At 40.0% G+C, this 20264-nt stretch overlaps 1 long non-coding RNA gene across 4 annotated transcripts in view; it reads left to right on the forward strand.

Moving 5' to 3' along the window:
- Positions 1-20017, forward strand: part of LOC120380947 — a 77208-nt gene extending 57191 nt beyond the window's left edge. For all 4 annotated transcript variants that reach the window (XR_005587887.1, XR_005587888.1, XR_005587886.1 and 1 more), the window contains 2 exons: positions 13284-13441; positions 19983-20017. This is a non-coding gene — a long non-coding RNA (uncharacterized LOC120380947). The remainder of the gene's footprint in view (positions 1-13283; positions 13442-19982) is intronic.
- The last annotated feature ends 247 nt before the right edge of the window (positions 20018-20264 follow it).

A 20264-nucleotide genomic window follows, 5' to 3' on the forward strand; every position in this document is an offset into this window, starting at 1 on the left:
GACTTTGATTCCAAAACAAGTAGGAAAATTGAAAGCTATTTTGCTGCTGCTTATTTTTTTTTCCTCTTCCTTGTGGAAAAACTGATTAAATTTCTTTCTAACCATTTCTCTCCAGAGGTCTCATTTACTACTAAAAAAATTTAACGTTGGCTTTGAACTGCAGGAAATAGCAACACAAGCAAGATTTTAATGATTACCTGGTTATATTTAACATCCATAAAAAGTCTTGTTTTGGAAGCTCAAAATAATTGAAAATATATTGTTTTTAAATTATGCATGCTGTGTAGAATTGGAGCACAATCAGAATAAATGCTTTCGGTAAAACCAGCTTTCTCTGAAATGGAACTCTTGTATTTCATAGTTATTGAGCACAAATCTTTAAAAATTCATCTCCTTTACACACACACACACACACACACACACACACACACACACACACACACACACACACACACACACACACACACACACACACACACCTACCTACCTACCTACCTACCTACCTACCTGATTTCTGTATACCCCAAATCCAGCTGCTTCAGAAGCCAGCATGATTCATATGAATCCTCTCTGTGGAAAAAGCATTTATTTGTCTTGTCTTCTGACAGGATAATAACAAAGAACAAGTTAACTCCATTAATACTATTAAGTGCCCAATTGCTTGGAGGGTTCTTCCTATCCCTGTCCCTGCTATGGGTAAACTGTTTTGTATACACCTCTGGTCTGCACTGCATAGCTACTATGCATCACCTGATCAGGAATGACTTGAAAACAATGCATCAGAGCTTCATTTTATTTAATTTTTGCCTGCCTTGGTTAACTTAAAAGTTAAGTTTTATATCTATAATTGTGCATGTATACATTGATGCATGATATTAAACTTCATCACCGGAATATGAGATAGTCCATAATCACGATCTATCCCTTAAAAGATGTTGCATGTAAGGTTTGACTTCATGACACAATGTGGTGAGAATCAAAGCACCCAGAGATGTTCTGACTGCTGGACCACTGAAATGGTTGAATAGCAGTCTGTCCTCTCTCTGTCCTCGTTTATACTAGCCATATTTCAGTAACTGTCTGCAGTGATGATTGATATAAGCAACGAAGACAAGACATGGGTATTTTTACCACTTTTGCTTGAAAAGCTGCAGCTGCTGATCTTTCTTAGGTACGTAAACTCTTTTAAAAAAAATCTTTGGAACATCCAATTGTCACTACTGTGGATTTACTTATATAAAGGCTAAAAATCCAGCTCAGATCTCTGATTTCTATGTCCACTTTTGGACTGCATTCATACAAGTGGGATACCTACCCCAGTAGTTATACATGTTAATACACAGAGTTAAATTCAGTGCAAATCTTGGTCTGATGAGGCAGTGTCAGAACTTTCCATAAATATAGTAGTGTCCAGAGCTTTTGGGTGCCCCTTATAAGTCCCTCTCTATTTCCTGAAGCCAAATTCCTTTATCAATCCTGATACGCCTTGCTAAAGGGTAAGAATGTTCTATTTAAATTTTTTATAAGGGCAAACATAAAAAATTTAAACCAAAATAACAAAATGTGAGTGCGCCTAATGCCATTCCAGCATCAGCTGCTGCTTCTCACCATAAAAATCACTCGGCAATTCCGCCTCAGAACAGCTTCTTCCTGCTGACTGGAGAATGGGTTTGTCCAGGCCAATGTACTGGATGATGTCCGAATGAGTGACAGATGTCCCTATTGACTGGGAGCTAAGACTGCTCATGTTTTGTTTAGAGGGAGGTCACTCCTAATAGATTCAGTTTGAATTATTTATGTTTGTCTTTATAAAAAGAAATTAAATATTTATGCATAAGGTTAACTAGGTTTTAAGAAACTCAAGACTTTTAAACCGACTTTAATTGTCTTATCAAACCCTGTGACAAGTCAACATTCCTTTCACAGAGGGCTGGATCTTGAGTTCACTGAAGTCAATGACAAAGCTCCCATTGACTTCAGTGGTGTGAGATCAGGACCATAGTGTTTTGACTGCATAGATATGTTACATGGACCCTAACCCCTAAAAACTATTCCTGGCAATGCACAGAAAAACAGTGGGACCCTTAATCCAGATTTGTTATGCAGGCAAAATTCCAGCTAAGTAAATAGGAATTTTACCTGTGATGAGAATACAAAGACTAGGCCTTAGATAATGGAATATCAGATCTAAAATCCATTTGTAAGTAGTGTGTACACTGTTTTATTTTTCTATAGACCCACTCTTTTAAAGACCTGGTGCATTAGCTGTTGAAGTGAATGGGAAGTTTCCTATTGACATCACTCAGCATTAGATTGGGCCCTAAATGAATTATTTTAAATTTTACATTTTTACTACTTCAACTCATTAGAAAATTTGACTCTCACTCTGCTCTAGTATATTTTTGAATTCGAAATTATTCCTTTTAGTGTTTCACTAAATCAGATGATATAAATGTATCTGCATGCTATGTTCTATTTCTATCACAGCTATTTGTAATGAAGATAACTGAATCTTCAATTTCCTCTTGGTGGCTAAAAGCACTGGATGCATAACCCATAAGAAATGCTCAAGTTGGTTTAATATTTCCTTATTAAACCACACCAATCCCACTTGCTTTCACAAAAAGTTAATGGTTTGGCAAGTCCACAGAGAATACTGAAAATCTAGATGTAAGACTTAATTCATTCCCATTTTGTTATGCCTAAGAATGTGCAAAATCTGGGGCCACACTCATCCCTAGCATGACTACGTTGTCCTTGATTCTCTTCTCACTTACTGCAAGTTTACAGCAGTGTAATTCCAGTGACCCCAATCCTCCAGCTCCAGCAATCCAGACCCCTAAAACAGGCAGATCTGGCTCCAGGAGGATCTCTACTAGGGTCACCAGATGTCCCGATTTTATAGGGACAGTCCTGATTTTGGGGTCTTTTTCTTATATATGCTCCTATTACCCACCCATCCCCTGTCCCAATTTTTCACACTTGCTGTCTGGTCACCCTAATCTCTACAGCATATGAGGAACTATGCATCGCCATAGCAGCTCCTTTCCCACCTCGTTCATCCCTACTCACTGGCATAGGGGTCATGGAGCAGGAACAGGGGATGCAGTGGGTTGTCTCTGCAGGACCAGTGGCAAAATTGCCACATGACAGATTGCATCTGAATAGTTATTCTAGCTTTAGTTCAGTGTCAGAGGATAATCAAGCCTATTAATGGTGATCTTACATTAGGGATAATCTGGTCCATATTATTCAATGCTGAATAATATTTTTGCAAGCTGTATCTTTATTTATTTTTACAATCGCTTCCATTTTCTTTGCCCACTGGAATAATTCTGGACATCTCAAGTCTGCAATTGTCCAATATTTTGAGGAAATCCCTGGGCACTTGTTAAAAAAGTAGATTCAGAATACAGACTAACAAAATATTTTCTTAACTTTGATATTTTTTTCTTGTTGAGGGAGGTGGTTAAGGAAAGAAATACCAGCTTGATCTACAAATCTGCATCTTGAACTCTGTGCTTTGTTGGCAATTTTTCAACTCATCTGCTAAACTAGGGGGAAAGAACACAACATAATCGTCTGAGATACAATATGGGAGACACAGCTGGCTAACTCTGTAGTTTGTTCAAAAACTGTATTTTTTATGTAATGACTTGTGATTATTTTGTCCTTCAGATTGCATAGTTGCTTAGTGGTTCAGTGGGATTGGGAATGAATAGAACTGTACTCTTGGATTGTTCTTAGACTATCCTAAATACTTGGTTTAAGTCATGAATTTCTATGAAAGGACCAGTTGCCTGCGTATATACATAACTAAACGTGGCAACACATTTCTTTTTTATTTTTAGTGATTTTAGAAAAGAAAAATAATCTTTTCTGGCCATTAGAGAAGTGTGTTTGTACATTCCACAAGAAGTCACTTTGGAGATCATACAGCAAAACATGCAATTCACCTCACTGCAAGGCATCCAATGTACCATTTAAGCCCCATACGGAGGGCTTAATAGATGTGTATGGCCTTGTACAGATTCTGAACACTGGGGTGAATTTCAACCCATATGATGGAAACAGGATGGGAATTGTTTCATATCTAGCTGAGGTTTTGCAAACCATTGAACTTTGCCATTGATTTGCTCATCTCCATCAGTGATGTGAAGCAAGTGGACAAAGATGCCACCTCCCTTATATCTGTTTTGATTACTTGTAACAGTGTGTGGTAGTTACATTGGTGCCTTGTTCACTTTCTTTCTTCTATGTTCTGCATGCCTTTCTTCTTGCATAACTGAAATGAACATCCATTGATTTCTCTAGAATGAATTTATATGATCTTCGGGTGTTTCTTTGTCATTTTGAGATACTTTTACTCATTTACTTCCCGACTTTTCAGTTCTTCCTTGACTGGAACAGATTTGTGAGCATGGCAAGCTATCCCCCATGCTCTCCTATCTTGTAGCAAATACCCTAGGAAAATCACAGTAGGAAAGCTTCCCCCCTCCACTTTGGCAACTGAATTGGGCACCATTATTATGATGATGATTTAAATAGAAGTTTCTCTGTTCTGATATCAAGGAACCTTCCAGAACTCTTCAGGCACAGCTTAACTCACCACAGATAAAGTCAGGACAAACTGACAAAGACAGTCTATTCCTGAGGAAAGGTAAGTAGCTGGCTAACTAATTTATGTGATACCTAAGGGGAAGCTGCAGAAAAGAGAGGAGTAATATGAGCTACTGGGTTTGCCTGCTCTATCATTGATAGAAACGGACAGTGACTTGTATACTGTCTGATACAATATATATTTTTAGCACTGCACTGTTCTGATGCAAATGTAATTTTTTTCCTTATATATGTTTTGTTTTTCCTTGTGCTTTGGGACAACAATCACCTATTAGAACTTTGTATTTGAATGACATCTTCAAAATATTACATGTTCCTTTATGAAAAGAATTGGTAGCAGAGCCTATAGGCATGGGTTTAAAGAGCTGGACATAATTAGTTCACATTTTGGGGCCATATTCTTCAGTCTCTTCTCAATCCAAGTTCCCATTGAATCAGGTCTCTAGAATTCACTAGTTATATTATGTAAGTAAAGGATGTGCTTAGTACCTAACTGAAGTACTGAGGTGGTGGTGTTTATTTGTCCCAAGTGGACAAAGATGCCACTTCTCTTATATCTGTTTCGATTACTGGTAACAGTATGTGATGGTTATATATCGTCGCAACTTCTGGCCAGTTTCCAGTGTGGCTAAGAGAATAAAATGAATAGTTCCCAGAGATAAAAGACCTGGGATTTTGGAGATGGGTCGTGGGCTCATGTGATAGAGTGAGACCTTGTGGCGTTCGCAGCCCAACGTTAGCCATTGTGGTCTTCTTGTGCCAAGGTCCCCAGTGTGCTGCACACTCTCTCCTGCTTGGGGTGTGTGTGTTTGTGTGTGTGTGTGTGTGTGTGTGCATGCACGCGCACACACTAGCACACAGAGAAAGCTCAGTACTGGGGTAGGGGGGTAGGCTGAGGAGAGCCACCCTGCGTTATGGGTTATATGGTAAGGACCCTGTAACCCTGGAGCCAGTTAATGGGTTATATAGTAGTGAGCCCTGTACACCCCACACTAGAACCAGTTAAATTCCTGGTGTGGGAGAGTCTGGGTGATGGGCAGGTAGCATCCCTCCCCTGTGTTAAAGTATAATAAAAGTGATAGCCTGCCATTTAATTCCATGTGTGTGTCTGTCCTTGCCCCTGTGTCCACATCGATCTGCATTCTGTTCTGACCCCCCCTACTTATGCAGAGCTACATCTCATAGGTATTTAATTCTGGGTGAAAGGAAACCTTTTTTCCAAAGCTTTTTGCCATCAAAAATATTCAAGTCACTCCATTTGCTAGCTCTTTTCTCCTTTCACATTTGCTCATACAAATGCTGTCGCTAAAGCAAACACACAGATCAGATTTGCACCTCTCTTTCTTTTTTCTTCATGTTCTCTTAAATTAAATGTGAACTGATGACAAGGGGCAAGCATCTCCTACTCCAGGGACTTTGAACTAGGGTCATTTCCATTAGACCTAAATGAGACCCTAAAGGAAAATTGAATTCATATCCCAAAACACTACAGTGTTCGGAGTCATCGCTGAAGCTGGCAGTCTGAGCAGGAAGCAATAAGAGAAATGGTTTGAAAATAATCTACCTTTTAAAAGTTTTCTTTCTCTCCCCTTTTAGATGCAACATGAGTCTTAACCTGTGGGTTTATTGGAAAAAAATGGTTTGGTGTGTGTGTGGGGGGAGGGGGTTGGTTTCATTTTATGTTTGTCAAATCCAACCGAGGGGAAAAAGAAACCTATTAATTGTGTAGGTGTTTCAGAAAATCATTTAAATAAAATGTCCTCTTATGAGAGCTGTGAGCTGGAAGACGAGAGAGCACACGGGGCAGGAGCTCTTCGGCTCAGAAGACTCTGTCACCTACATGAATAGTTAACTAAAGGCTGCTATAGAATGTTTTTAATGGAATTCTGTAAGGGGAACTTGGCTAAAATGCTGTTTGCTAAACTTATTTTGTTACTAAATGTAGACATTTCCCACTTTGGTGCCTCAGTTGGAAAAAAAGGGGGCAGGGGAAAGCATATACAATTGTTTGGAAAACTGTGTAGTTATTTGCATGAATATATCAACATCTTTTGTCTGTACAAATACTTTTCCCACAGGGCATATGCTGTTTGTCCATGAATTGTTGTTGAAATGTATAGGAAACATTGGATACAATGGGAGACATTTTACCCTTTCATTGTTTGGAAAAACAAAAGACTTTTTTAATTAAAAAAAAGAGAGAGAGAGAAAATAGAGCAGGCCAAAAAACAACAACAACCCAATAACATATTCTTACCCTAAACTAGTAACAGGGGCAGAATAAGCAATTGGTTGCTTTGGGATATGCAGAGCAATTCAGAATTAGACCTGGCAAAACAGGAAGGTCAAAGCATAAGCAGACTTACAAGCTGTACTCCCAATGCATACGTTCCATACATTGCCAATGAATTTTCACTTGTATTTACTGAGGGCCTAATCTCCAAAAGCTGTGTGATTTCTAAATTAGTGCTAGAGAAAGGGCCTGGGTTGATAGCACTGGAAATGGCACTTTGCTATTTACCCACAAAACAAATGAGGCAAAGGCCATGGCCAGCGTGACATCCACAGGTTTGGTGGGAATCACTATGCAAGATGCAGGGAGATGCAGACTTCAGTTCTGGACACTGCGCCTCTGCTCACCGGGGGGCATTATAGCACCCTATGGGAAGATAGAGTACACCTCTACCTCGATATAACGCTGTCCTCGGGAGCCAAAAAATCTTACTGCGTTATAGCTGAAACCACATTATATCAAACTTTATTTGATCCACCAGAGTGCGCAGCCCTGCCCCCTCTCCCCCAAGTGCTGCTTTGCCGTGTTATATCCGAATCCGAGTTATATCGGGTGGCGTTATATCGGGGTAGAGGTGTATTTGCAACTGTTACCAACTGTCCTAATTGTACCATGGATTGGGTGATAGCGGGTGGCTTACTTAACACCCCAGTTCCTGCAGTCAGATTTTTATGGGAGGCATGCAGTTTTCATTTAAAAAATACTGTGGTTACCTCTATACAGCAACCCCCCCCCCCCACAAAAAAAAAACCCAAACTCTACAACAGTGAGTCTGAGCCCAGGTCAGTTGAATCAGGCTTGGGCTGCAGGGCAAAACCAGCAGTGTAGATGTTTTGTGCTCTGAGACCTCCTCAAAGGCTCCCGCCTGAGTCTGAACACCTACGCTGCTATTTTTAGCCCCGGACCCTGAGCCTCACAAGTCCGAGTCAGCTGATCCAGGCTCTGAGACTCACTGCTGTGGGTCTTTCTTGCAGTGTCAACACACCCTCAGTTTCTAGCCTTCATGGTTACAGAGAAAAGTTGGAAACATGAGCCACTAAACACTCAGAAAACAAATAAAAAGAGAAATAAAATGTGTTATTTTAAAAAAAAAAATCCTATTTTAAGCCAATCTCATGGTGGTTGGGGTCTGGCTAATGGTTTCAGAATGCTCAAGGTTGCTGTTTTACCATTGCTGCTCTCAGATTTTGTGTCAGAGGATGGCAACTTTACATTGCAGGTGGGCCAGTGGAGGCTGCAGCTAGGATCTGCTGAATCAGAATCATGCTTGTTTAAACCATGTGCCTCAGGTTTCAGTGTCCATGGCGAAATGCTCTATTTTATCTTTGCAGTCTTTAGGGTCAGATCCTGGAAATACATATGCTTCCTAGCAGGTCAAATGTGTTGCATTTCTTATCACCTCTATTTTCCTATTTAATGCAAATATCTGTAACTGTGTGTGCTACATTATAACAATGGACACATCTGAACATAGCATCTGGCACACTAGGGCCAACATTTGCAAACCCAACCTAATTCGGGGGGAGGCGGGACAATCCCTCAAGGGAGAGAGAAATCTCTCCACCCATAGAGGAATTAAAGCTGTTTCTGAGAGATGAATGAGCTAGTCCTCTGGTGGCCTCAGATACTTGTCTAATCCTCCCTGGTCTGAAAACTAGACTGGAAGTCTTATGAAAATTAAGTCTTGACTAATTCTGCAGGATTCAGTTTATTCTGTTTTTAGGGGCTGGTAATAGACCTGTCCCAACATGTTTGCTTGGTTGCTGGGAAAGATTCTTGCTTCTGTTCAAAGCTTTCAATGCAGTGGGCTTTCTGCAAAACACCTATGGGTGAAATTCTGGCCCCACTGAATGGGGCCTACTGCTTCTGCATTTCAGGTGGACCAGAAATACTTTCAGAAGTGACTGCCTTTGTCGCAGTGTTTCTACACTTCTGCTTCTATCTACGTGAGATCAAAAAAGTGCAGAAACACACAAATAAATGAGAAGTTTGCTGAACTTTTTTGAATTTCCAAAGAGATAAAATTTGGCTCATATCAGGTTTTGACAGGCAGATTCACACATCCCTACAGAGTGCTAAACAGCAGGATGGCTGGGTTATAGTAAAAATACAGCTGAAAATGGTCTTACTAATGCTACTATAAAGTATAAAATATTCAATTAAAAGAAAAAATAATGAAGACTTTATTAAATAAAAGAGTACTACCACTGCATATTACTAACCCCCAAGGACAAGCGTGACTCTTGTACCAACAATAATGCAGGTTTTGTGCATATATTATGGATTATATTCTCTTTTCAATTCACATGCATTAGCATTATTAGGCATGGAAAAGAGGATAGATTCATTTACAGTGTTACTCAATATAAGCAACAAGGTTATTTTATATGCATTCACTCTGACACTTTTGATTCCTTCTGGAATAAAACGATATATTCATGATGCAAGGACTTCAGGGAAAAAAATCTTATAGAGTGTCCACAAAAGACCTAAATTATTTCATTTGGAATTTGTATTTACTCAACAAAATTGGGGGATTGTTTTATTTTAATCTTGTTGATAAGTGAATGGTTTGCTGCAATACTTGATATTTAGATGTAGGAACACAGATACTACAGTGATGAGCGTGGCATAAGAACCTATATAGACTAGAATTCAAATGCTGTGTAGTAACAATTGGTCACATAATATTGTTTTCTTTCTCTGATTGGACAAGCAGATTGGTTACAATCAGAAATAGGGCTTATGGCTTATTAAGCTGCCATTGGGAACCCTTTCCCTATTGTACATCCTGTAGTATCTCATCTTGTATAAAATATACCGAATACCATTTAGAGGTTTGTAACTTCCTGTCATCGCCACAGTCACTGACATAAATTAATGTCATGTGCTCGGTCCTAGTTGTGAGAGACATAGTCCTCTTTGTCGGGGGTGTAGTTAAATACTTATCTTGATCATTTAATTGCCTATGTGCCCAAAGATCTGGCAAGGGAATTCTAGGAGTCTTATCCCCTTGCTGTGTCAAGCAGTAGTACTTCCCATGTAAAATGTGCCACTTCTGCATATGTGCAAGCAAGCTTAAAATTCACTTCCAGCAAAGCTTTGTGTGAGTAGAAATCGATTACTTGTGTTAAGAGCTGGACTCAAGACGCAATTTGCTGTGCATAATCACAACTGTGTAGAACCTAATTTATGAACAATGCTTCATATTCTTAAATCCCAGCATATGTGTACAGATATCTCTCTTTTGTGCAGCACTCTCATAACAGCCTAAATGCTACAAGAAGTGAATAGAAGAGGAGGGAAGAACAGTCATAATTCATTTAAAAATGTGTGCCTTTTTTCATTGAAAATGGTGAGGTTTGGCCCGCTCTGTATGGATGTGAGGAGAGAATTTAGTCTGTAATAATATGATGATGTTAAAAATATCAGGAAATATTTGTAGAGATTTATAGAGATCCAAAGCACCATGGATGGAGTGAACACAAAACTGTCTCCATTTCCTGTTTCTATTTCCTGAACATGCATACATGTTCTACGCCCCCTATTGGCCACTCTGAATAGTGGTTCTAAACGTTCACATCTAACACCACCACATCATTTTAAAAATCACCTTTTGTGCTTTACCGCTTTGTCTGGGCATGTAACTGCTGTCAAGTCAATGGGAATTTTGCTTGTGTAATTGCAGGAAGCTCAAATCCAAATTGTTTTTCCATGGTAGAAGATTCCTCAAACTGAAATTCTTCCTAATTATTATTAGAAGATAGAAGTGAGATTATTCATAGTTATCTACTTGAAGCAGTGTTAGAGCAGCTAGAGGTTAAGAGGCAGAACAGAATACTCTAATTATGAAGTAAAATTTCTACTTGACTGAAGAGTGAGTAACCAGAGAATTAATTAAAAGTGCTAATAATAATAATTATACATGATAACATTATTTCAAATGTAAAAGATAATGAATTTAAAATACGGAGTGTTGTGAAAATACCAAGCTATCACCATTGCTATTAATTTTGGGTCCCCTGGCATCCCTTTCTGTATATACCTCAGCTGCAGTGTTCCAGCCCCTTCCCTCAGTCCTCCTAGCTCCCACACACAGAGAAGAGGGCAGGCAGTGAGTGGGCTGGTATAGAACGTGCAAAGGGGAGATGAGGCTGGGCCTGCAGAACTGAGGGTAGAAAAGTAACATGGCTGAAGGCGTCTCTACTGTCCTCCTTCCTGTGGGGATTCTCCAGTAAGGGAGAGTTCTAGGGAAAGCTGCAGCCGAGGGAGTCCCTGTGAGTTTGGATCTATTGGTGCTTCCTTGCCTAGGGTTGCTGTGAAGTTTGGTGGATCCCAGGAGATAGCTGCAGATCCTGCCCATCTATGACTTTTTTTCAGCAGGGCCCATGTCCTGCTCTGGGAGAGAGGAAAATCCATCCCCTCAGCAATTGAAGAATTGTATAGGAATCCCCCTTCCCTGACAATGGGATGATTATGGAGAAATATCTTCAGAGAGAACCTGGATGAGATTTGTTCTTCTTTACCCACAGTTTTTTCCATGGGCAGGTCTTCACATAGCCTTGAGAAGTGCACCACACTGCATCCCATCCAGTCAGCCATATATTCTAACCACATCGCTGCAGCCATCCCCTGGCACCCAGACAACATAAGCTTCAGCAATCATCCTCAGCTCATCTGACCCATATGTCCGATAAACTCAATGTCTTGATGATATGAGATATCTCTCTGGTTATGCTGTGAATTCTGCTGCTACCCTGGCAAAAAAATCTGCCATAGCTCCACCAGCGTAACCAAGAGCAGTATCTGACCCTAAAACTTTGGGATAATTGGGGGTTTTCCTCCACCCCATTGTTTTTCACCTTTCTAACCCTTATGTTCCTGCTTCTATCTGGTCACCACATATGGTTAAATTATTGAGAGAAATAGGACAGGGATAAACATCCAGGCCCATTGGCCATACACAAAAGACATGTAGATTTGTTTCAGGATAACCTCTCATCTCTCTATGGATAAGTGTAAGGATTTAAGGTTTGAGTCTACCCTCCCTTTACTCATACTGAGTTGCATTGACTCATATGAATTCCAAACACAGAATAGTCCTTACATAAATATGCCCATTGAACCCAATGAGAGTGCTTCAGTGAGGGCTATTCAATGTGAATAAAAGTAGCAGAACTGAGACCTCCAGGATTTTGTTCAATAATACTAAGCAATATTCTCTCTAGATTGTTACACCTCCTAATCCTTGAGAGTGGAGGTCTGTCACTCTCAGCTGTATGTGAAAACAGGTGGCTATATTATGAGGTGCTTTATTAAAGCGGCATTTTCTTTTCACCATTATAAATCCGTCTTTGCAGAACCTCAGTATCTCTGTGCCTGCTCTTTGCAGGAGGCACTATTTATTTTTAACTTTTGCAAACAAACAATTATGTTTTTAAAAAGCCCTTAAAAATGTTATCCTAGATATAAATGGGTTGCACTTTGCCTCTTGGCTGATCAGAGTGTCACCTAATTAATCAGCTTTGTGTTACTGCCATAGGCTTGGAAAGAAATGAAATAAACAAATAACCAAACAATCTTATTTCCATAAACTATTTGACTTTGGTGCATTAATGTTTCAGCCATTTCAAGAAAGAAGTTATCATTCTCTCTGTATCTCTGTAGAAGCTGAGGTGATGCTGAATGTGTGGAACTCTTAATTCTGCAGCAGTAGCAAAGTGCTTCCCTAGCACTGTGCGAGGGAGTGCTGCGTTTCTGGACAGTGGCTAAGATGTAAAGCTGACATCCTGACCATTTGCTTATGGCGTTTTTCAGAACCAACTGACGGGTCACACAGGCATCCAGCTCATATGTCAGCTCAAGTAATGATGTTTTGCTGAACCTCAGTTCCCACTGCTGCAGATCTATATGGCTCCTCTCTTTGCTTATCTACCATACAGATCAGTTCTGGGGCTTAATTAGTTAATGGGCCTCCCAATGTAGAAAGCCCATCTGGAGAATGATGATTATGGTTTAAGTTGTCCACAACATCCTCTTTACCAGGGGACCCCACAATCAAGTGGAGCAAGCCCCAAAGTGTTGTGCTAGCAAGAGAGAAAAAATGCATTTAGCACAGCACCTTCCCTCAACTTGTGGGTATTCCATGGAGTCCTTGGCAGAGATTAAAGTGTCCCTCCCAATAGAAACCCACAGGGAGTGTAGGTGGCAGTATCATGACCTGCCCTTGTGTGCAGCAAGTTAGGCTGGCAAGAAACCTCCTTACCCCAGCAAGAGTGGATACTTATGAAGTGCTCTGGGTTACTCAGAAGAAAGGATCTAATGGAGTTCAAGTTATTATTTTGTTTATTAATCCTATGATGTCTGACAGGGACGGATCTGCAGCCAGTGCTAAGCAGCACCATTCCATCGACGTACATCGATTTACACCAGCTGGCGATCTGGACCACAGATTTTTACACCAGAGTTCATGTAATTACACACCATCAGCAAAGCACAGCATTCATAACTCAGATCGCTAAAACAACGGTGAGTGTCAGACTTTCAGATATGCATATTTTCCTTTTACCTTCAGGTCTGTGTACACTATGCATGTGCGTCTTAAAGATTCATAAAATCAGTTATGTTCAGTTTATGGAATTTCTTTTTTTATCTTTGTTCTGAAGAAGAGTGAAAATGCAGCAAAATGATCAAATTCTATGGCTCTCTTATTCAATAAATCTTCTTCATATGTGTGAAAATATCTCTCTTTTCCTCTCTCCTTCTTTTACAATGCCCTGGAGAAACTTGCAAGTTTAAAGGAACCTGTGCCAAAAGAGACATCTAGGGTATTTTTTAAAAAGGTAAATCCTGTCCTAAAAAAATGTAACAAACAAACAAAAATATACAGAGTCTGTTGCATATATTTTACATAACTAATTACCATAGTTAATCAGTTAAATAACATAACATGGCAAATCTGCATTACAAGGAGGGATGAAATATTTGTAGTGTTGTTTGCATGGGGATAATTTTCATTTTCTTCCTGTGATATGATTACTGGAAAATGTTCCCTTGTCACATAGCATATAGTAAATCTGGCCCTAAATTTAGAAATGTTGGTAACTATATTTTGATGTCAGTATTGTTTGGCAACTCTGCATTTGAATCTTACTCAAAAGGAGAGCTGATTGTGCTGGATGATCAGGGAGATAAAATTGTGGTAAAAGAAGATTTTAAAAAAATATGCAATCTTAGGAATGCAAAAAGCATAAAGGAATTAAGGGAATCGTATCCTCTCCATTTTTCAGCCAGACACCATTGTCTAATTCCTAAGGGATTTAAATATTTTTCATTTATTCATGGTCCAACATCAGGTAAGGGATTTCCTCTTCCAAATAATTGCATGCTTCCAGGAATTGCAGGAAATTCTACGCACACCATGTGTGCGTTCTTTCAATTATAGTGAACTGTCAGGAAAGTAGGTAAGAGGACATGTAAAATCTTTGATGGATCTGATACTGTCAATGGAATGCAATGGAATTACACTGGTGTGGTGTCAGAATCAGGCCCAGGTCATCTGTATTTTCACAACTGCATTTGGCACCTTGAAAACCTGTAATGTGTACATTCCCCTCCCCTTTCCTCTCCTCACAGATGGCTGTGTTCTCCATTCCCCTACGCCATGTGACACCAGGGACACCACAATGTACAGAGCAATGGAGAATGTGGCCCAGAGATTTTGGGAATGGGTTCATTAAGGACCTGCTTGAAAGCCTGCTGAAGTCAATGCAAGTCTTTCTATTGATTTCAGTTGGTTTTGGATCAGGTCCTTAATAAATGCAAGTAAAAGAAACTTTTTAATAATGCCACCTTTATATTTTACATTATAATTTCTTCCAAGAAAAGTCCTTGTGATTGAAATGCCATAGCTAGAGATGAGAAAAATATTTGCAGGCAAAATGGAAAATAATCACAATTGTAGGGGGTTGCATTTCAGTCTGGACACCTTGTGGACAACCTAACACAGGTACTTCACATGAGTGAGACTGGATAGGAAAGAGAAAATGTGAGAGAAAAATAGCAATGCTGGGGTTACTCACAGATCTCTTCTATAACTCCCTAGGGATTGCTTCCTAGCTAACCTCCCTCCAGTAGTAGACCCAAGGAAATGTTCTTAACCATAGATAATACATAAAATAAGCATTTCCAAAAGCAGTAAGTGCAAAATTTTAAATATTTTATCAAATTTAAATATTTTGTCAAGAGTGTTTTGTCAGTGAAGAGTTTATTTTTGAAATAAGAACCTGCTGCCTTAGGCCTGCATTAAGTGCCAACAAATTATGCACAATTCATACATCATACTTATTGAATACTTTTGTCCATTCAATAAAAAATTCCATTGTTACTATGATAACCTTGAAATCACATGAAACGTAGAGCTTTTCAGACAGAGGTCAAATTCAGGCCTGGACCAGAGTCTCCACTTGGGTGAAGCTACTTTGACTCACCAGAAATGCAAGTAGAGCGGTGCCCTACTGTATGCAGTACCAGCAAAAGATTTTTAGTGGGTACAGGGTATGGAAAAACTTGGGGCTAGCGCCACCCCCCTCTGGGGGTGGGGCTGCACACTGCTTCTTAAAGGAGAAGAATGTGGCTAGGGAGGGCATTCATTCTTTATATGGCTTTAACACAGTGGTTCTCAAACTGGGGCCACCGATTGTGTAGGGAAAACCTCTGGCGGGCTGGGCTGGTTTGTGTACCTGCCGCGTCTGCAGATCCAGCCGATCGCGGCTCCCACTGGCCGCGGTTCGCTGTTCCAGGCCAATGGAGACTGCAGGAAGTGCCGCCCAGGAAATCCCTTGTCCCGTGCCGCTTCCAGCAGCTCCCATTGGCCTGGAGCAGCGAACTGCGGCCAGTGGAGCCGCTATCGGCCGGACCTGCGGACGCAGCAGGTACACAAACCAGCCCGGCCCGCCAGGGGCTTTCGCTGCACAAGCGGTAGCCTCAGTTTAAGAACCACTGCTTTAACAGCACAATACATTTAAGGCTTTGTTTAAGTGTGTTCACACATGTATTGTGCTGTTAAGTTGGTCAGGAGTCCTCAAGAGGAGAGGGGTGAGGGAGGGACGGAAGGTGTTTAAACAATGTTTTTGATTCTGTTTCTCCCCCTTGGTCTGAATTATCCACGACATCCATACTGCATCACATCCAGTCCAAATAATTAGAGGAATGCCTCTGCTTGCACTGACCAGAGGATGTTTGGATTCTGATGTCAGCCCTTCTTCTGCAGCCTGACAGGAATCAGGGGGTGTGCCCATGTACACAGAATTCTTCTTTGCAGCCAAACTATTCTGACATGCCTTTTGCTAACTGGAACTGGAGCAGCAAAACAAAGAAAACAAATGCCTCATTTTCCAGCTTTGTGGGTGAGAGAACTATAAGTGAAGATTATAATGCTGGACACCGACAGCCTTAAACCAGCTGCCTCAGGAATCTGCCAAGACCTTTGCTGAAAATATGTTCCTCATCTTATCAACGGAGCTAAGACTTATCACACATCTGCCCACCTTTATTCGAATGGAGCTCCTTCTGATCTGACAGCTCAGGCATTGTCAGTTTCATCCAGAACAATTTAGAAACTTGGAACCTAATCCTGTAAACCCTTAATCATTTGATCAATTCCATTGAAGACAATGGGACTATTTGTATAACTATGGACCACTTTTGTGGTAAGAGTTTCAGGAGTCTGTTCTGTTCCTATAAAGGAAGTTGAATCTCCCATTGAAATGCAATGTTTGGGGACAATTCCATAATGCAGTTTAGGATACAGTCCTACTTAAATGTTGTCTTTTAATAAATCATACATATGCTGAAATGGCTCCTCACCCAACTCCCATATTCCATATAAACAGACTGAAATACTGCATATTTGGGGGTAAAATGAGAAGTTAAGCATGTTGATGTTTGTATATACAAACACCCATTTCATCACTGTACTGGAAAATTTAGCTGAACTTAATTTTCTATGGAATTTGAAGAAAGTTTAACAGCCCCGATTGTTTTCTGCGTTAATCAGCGGGTACCTGAAAAAAGTACATGCCTTTTAAGAGAAAAGAATCCGTCCACACTTACTGGAAAAAAAAATTCCTTCCAACTGGTGTTCAGAAGAGTGCTACAAGACACATACATAACCTCATGAGCAGAGGACAGAGAGGAGACCTTCCCACATTATGAACAGCAAATAAAAAAATAATAATAATAAAATCTCATAGAGGCAGGGATTCACACATTTGCAAACCTAAAAACCTGTGTTATGCTTAAACCACCTCAGCACATACCAGGTTTATGAACGTTAAAAAGTTAACTACAAAGGAACATTGAAGCCCATTAATCTGGATGTGTGCCAGCCGGTATGCCCTCACTGACTAAGGCTCAGTCACACCTGAACAGCTAAACTTTAACCTTGCCCTTTTACACTAAACAGAGTCATGTCACTGGCTCCATCTCTGTTGTTATGTAACAGAGAACAAAATTCCAGTGGGGCACATAGGTCTAAGATACATGATGTGATTTTTCAGAATCTCTTTTGGGAATAATCATGTACGTGAAATAGCTGATACTTATGATTATGCTATTTCTATGCATGTGTTATCTTGGTATCTGAAGTTATGAACATTAGCTATATTTACTATGTTTCTTCCTGTGATAACGCCCACAAGGTGAAGGTTCTAACTAGAATGTAGGTGGGGGTGATGGACATGTAACTTGCCCATGTGACTCCAAACACCATCTTTTACAGTGAGACCAGATTTCCCTTCACTTGGCAGAAGGCGGGGCCCCGGGTTGGGGGCAGGATGGGGAGGAGTCACATGGAGAGTCACGTGGGGAGGTCATGTGCTCCCCCCCCCATTGTGTCCATCCCATGAGTCCAGTACCGGCAAGAAATGATTTCTACTTGTACCACTGTGCCTCACCCTATCATAGTGGGATGTTTGGATTTGGATTATAGCCAGGAGAAAGTCACACAGCCTAGCTCTGGGCTTTGGTGCCCACTGCCTATTATATCAGCCAATGGTTCCCTGGGGGAACTGGCACAAGTTAGAACAGCCTTTAGGCTGTAAAGTGCTCTGCATCTTCAGAGCTCTGTGCATGTCAAAGCAGTCGCTTACTAATCCACGCGTCAAGCACTGTACATAAGAATTAGTTTTATTTTGTGGATGGGGAAACTGAGACATAGACTAGTTAGGTGACTTGTCCAAACCCACATGATGCAGTAGCAGGCCTAGGACGTGGGTATAGGCCTAAAAAGTTTGTGGCATCTAGTCCCATGCTTACCAAGATCATTTCACCCCCCCTTGAGAGAATTACAGGTTTATAGTCGTCGTGGACCCATCTATTATCCTCTGCTGCATCTAAGTAAGTCTGCTAGCTTCTCCTGCATCTGCAATCTGAGAAAAAGAACCTGGAGCAAGGAAGGGTGCTCACCGTGTACCTCCCTATTATTGGAGACATTAAATGATTCACATTCCCAATTTATTTTTCGGAAAGGGAGCACTAAAATCAGTTACTAAGAAATTAAGAAGGCTATACTTCCCTAAAGATGTGTTTTATTAAGCAAACAAAACATAAAACCTTCACACTGTCTGTGATTGATTAATGACCTTTTTCAAAGACCCTAATAACAAGAACAATTGAAGAATATTGGAACAATTAAGGAGTTTCTGCACAGGCAGTTCACTTATCAAAATGATTTGGACAGGCATTCAGCTGGATCATTGCACCTTATACCTTAACTACTGTCAAATCAAGTATAACAGCCCACCCATGAAGACTATTTTAAGCACATCAGCAAAATGCCACACTGAACTTTTAGCAGCAATTATAGGTATAAAAGATATTGGCCTTGAGTGATTTAAGATGAACTCTACAACAGCATCTGTCCAGACACTAATCTCTTACCATTTACTATTTTACCTTGTCTTACAGGTATTAGCAGTTAAGTTATATTAGCATTTTCCAGATAAAACCCAGACTTTTGAAAGAGTAAAAGCTAAACTAATCAGAGTGCCACAGAGCTTTTCTGTGGAAAGTCGCACTTTGAAATACCAATTACTAATGTAGGTAATTTGAGGGAGTGGAAAAGCAATTTAGGCCAGATGGCTGCAAAATGAAGTATTCGACTGGCTACTAATCTGCGCTGTCCTAAAAATATATTTTTAACATCATAAAAGTAATGAGGATTTGTTATTTGTTATTATTTGATCAAAATAGCTTTACCACCTCTCTGTTTTTCCGTCACTTTTGTGCACCGGAGAAAGTAGCATTTTAAACACATCCTGCTGCTGGTTGACTTCAAGTTCCACTCTTGCTGAATTCATTCACCAGTTACAGACTCCTCATGAGGACAATAGATTTTGCTGCTACTTTTTTTTTTTTTTTTTTTTTTGTCATTGTGAAGAGGTCAGCAAGACCTTTTATGGTCCATTTCTTTTCTCTCCCTTTGGATACAGCTATGTTTTAAACAGGTTAAAACATGGAAGGGCATATTTCCAGCTGACATCTGATTTCAATAAGCCCAATTTTTCAGGGAAAGCAGCTGCATGGAATCTTTCATGCCTGGAACGAGTTGGGCATGCAAAGTGGGTTTGCAAATATAAAGGCTATAATATGGCCCGATCTTCAGCTGGTGTAAATGGGCATGACACCATTGAAGTTAATGGGTACCTTGAGGATCTGGCCCTAGGGCTGAAATTCTGGCCTTGAATTTTTTTAGATATGCTTATTTTACAACTTTTTCTTAATCAACAGAACATGAAGGAAGTGCGTGTATCCACAAAAATCAAAGACATCCTGATCCCTTGAACTAGACATGTATAAATACAGAATGAAGGAGAGTTAGTCACGTTAGCCTGGCTTTATTAACCAGACCACATTTCCTTAAACTCTTGGTACCCCTATTTAACAGATGTAGCTTTTGTAAATCACTCAGAAGCCCGATTAAGAATCACCAATGTTAATTTTGTTTGCTGATTTCCTATTTTTATTCAATAATTTAAATTATTATTTTTTTAATTTCTGATGTTGACAGTGAAAATATTGAAGTTTAATGAAAGAGAAAATCAAGATGAGAACATGTCTACAAGCTATGAAGTTTCCAGCTTCAAAGGCATAAGACCTTGTTTGAGAAGGATTCTGTTAATGCTGCTCACAGTATGAGTATACTACAAGAAACTAAATATTGCATGTCTGGGGGTATTTTAAAGTTGCCTTTTGTAGAGCTGCTCATAAAAATTGTCACTTTTTTCTGTGAAATATCTATATATCTATATCATCTATATCTATATATATATGACTAAGTGAAAATGTTCAT

Source organism: Mauremys reevesii, linkage group 13 (assembly GCF_016161935.1).
Source record: "Mauremys reevesii isolate NIE-2019 linkage group 13, ASM1616193v1, whole genome shotgun sequence".
NCBI classification, from domain to species: domain Eukaryota; kingdom Metazoa; phylum Chordata; order Testudines; family Geoemydidae; genus Mauremys; species Mauremys reevesii.